The sequence below is a fragment of the Chinchilla lanigera genome, unplaced genomic scaffold, assembly GCF_000276665.1.
Source record: "Chinchilla lanigera isolate Chin_1 unplaced genomic scaffold, ChiLan1.0 scaffold00032, whole genome shotgun sequence".
In the NCBI taxonomy this organism is placed as follows: Eukaryota; Metazoa; Chordata; class Mammalia; order Rodentia; family Chinchillidae; genus Chinchilla; species Chinchilla lanigera.
In genome coordinates, this window is record NW_004955433.1 from 7192255 (window position 1) to 7194378 (window position 2124).

General features: G+C 48.4%; 1 long non-coding RNA gene across 3 annotated transcripts in view; it reads left to right on the forward strand.

Moving 5' to 3' along the window:
* Positions 1-373: 373 nt before the first annotated feature.
* Positions 374-2124, forward strand: part of LOC102011796 — a 41935-nt gene continuing 40184 nt past the window's right edge. For 2 of the 3 annotated variants that reach the window (XR_001234703.1, XR_001234704.1), the window contains exons 1-3: positions 374-759; positions 1040-1371; positions 1906-2011. This is a non-coding gene — a long non-coding RNA (uncharacterized LOC102011796). The remainder of the gene's footprint in view (positions 760-1039; positions 1372-1905; positions 2012-2124) is intronic. The other variant, XR_261565.1, reaches the window with a different exon arrangement.

Below are 2124 nucleotides of genomic sequence, written 5' to 3' on the forward strand. Positions count from 1 at the left end.
CCATTACTCTTTACAACCCCTTCACAAAAGCCAAGTTGCTCACTACAGTAGCCAAGGGGTAGTACATGAGGTAAGTCTGAGTAAAAACCAGGAGTCAAATTTCTCAGTTCATGGTTGGTCTTCTTCACACTGGCCAGGGTGAGATTCTCGAAGTGCCTCAGAAGCCTGCAGTGTAATTCCTCATGGCCAGATAATATTTTCAAGGGGAGGAAATGGAAGGCTTATTGGCTGACTCATGTATTCATTCATTGTCAAGAGTTCACAAACATCTTTTCTGATTGGCTGAGAAAATGTATGAGTCAGGATTGCCTGCATTATGCTGACATAACAAACATCTCCCAAAGTTCTATAACATCAGTCAACAGGGTTTATTTCTTGTTCATGCTGTGTGACCATCTTGGGTTGGTTGGGGATGTGTTGTTCATCCTTCCTATGGGATCAAGTTCATAGAGCAGCAGCACTCTAGACTAGCTCATTCCTTGTGGCAGGGAGAGAGCTTGTAAGGCACATGCTGGGTTTTAGTGTTAGAGAGTGAGTGAGTGAGGAGGGTTAAGTCTGGAAAAGTAGGTAGGGATGAGCACTCCTCAAAGGTCCCTGTGTGGAAGGCGTGGTAATCAGGGTGATGCTACTGGGAAATTGGTGGCACCTTTAAGAGTTGGAGCTTTAATGGAATGTCCTTAGGTCATTGGGGGTTGTGTCCCTGGAGGGGATTGTTGGACCCCAGGCTCTCACTCTTTCGTTCTCTTCCTGGCTCCTAAGGTGAGTAGTTTTCTGTATCACCTGTTCCCACCACAATATGTTGCCCTCACCAGGGGCCCAAACCAATAGACTACTTGCCAGAATGAACCTCTCCTTATGAGATACTTGCCTCAGGTATTCTGTTATAGTCAGGCAAATCTGATTCATTCAGGGCTTGATGGCAAAGCCCTTGGATACCATGGTAAGGAGTTTATGGAAGGAATTTGACTTTGTCTTTTGGTCAGACCTTCCTCAGAATTCAACTCACCCCTGGAGTTGAACTTTCCTTCTTGGCACTCAGGATCAGAGGAGCACTTCTCAGGACAGATCCACGTTCTTGAGGACTCCTGGCCAGCAGCTGCATACATCAGATCCTGCCTTAATGTTTCCAGGTTGGACCTGGAAAGTCTGCATCATCAAAAAGAAGACACTTTTCTGGAGCAGCAGTGCCTACTAGAAACAATGGCTACAATGTGCTGGGGACCTCAGTGGAAGACCGTGTAAACTGCTCTGGTGAATGGACGCTTTTCCAGAAGTAGAGGCTGCATGGAGCCCTGTGCCTAGGGATAAACCTGTGGTCAGCTGTCACAGCCTCACAGGGAGCCTCCCAGCCACCCATTGCAGGTGGCCCAGGTAAAGTGGCCCCTTCTGGCTCTTCTGGGCTGGCTGTCCTCACCCACCCTGCAAAAGCTTCCTGTCTATACTGTAGTCCAAAGACCCTGCTTGAGAACCCATTCTCCTTTAGCCCCTCTTATAAGTTTTGCCCCCCAGTAGGTGTGGAAGTCCTAACCTCCAGCACTAGTGAATGTAACCTTATTTGGAAATGGGATGATCAAGTTCACTTGATCCACGCAAGATGAGATTAGAGCAATCCCTAATCTGACTGGGTCCTAATAAAAAGAAGGAAATTTGGAAATAGAGACAGACATGCTCTTAGAGAGAATGCGATGAGAGCGTGAAGGCACAGTTGGGGTGAGGGCTGGGGGGCATTGAAGATGGCTAACAAGCCCCTGGAAGCCAGGAGAGAGGCTAGAACAGATTTCCTCTCCTAGCCTGGGAAAGAACCAGCCAGGTGTCCTCTGATCTCGGACACCCGACCTCTAGAACTAGGAGATAATGCGCTTCTGTTGCTTAAACCACTCAGTCTGTGGCCCTTTATTACAACAGGAAGCGAGGTACCCAGAGAAGGCAACTTCTGCCCCACTCTGGTCCGCCTGCCAATGCTCTCCAGTGCCACTGGAGCCCGACCTATGGACCTGAGGAATGAACAAAGGTATTTTGTCGTTTAAAGTGACTGAGAAGACTCACACACAGTGCAAAGACAGGCTGTGAGGGCTATGGAGGAACTTGGAAGGGCTGTGCAAAGACAGGCTGTGAGGGCTAACA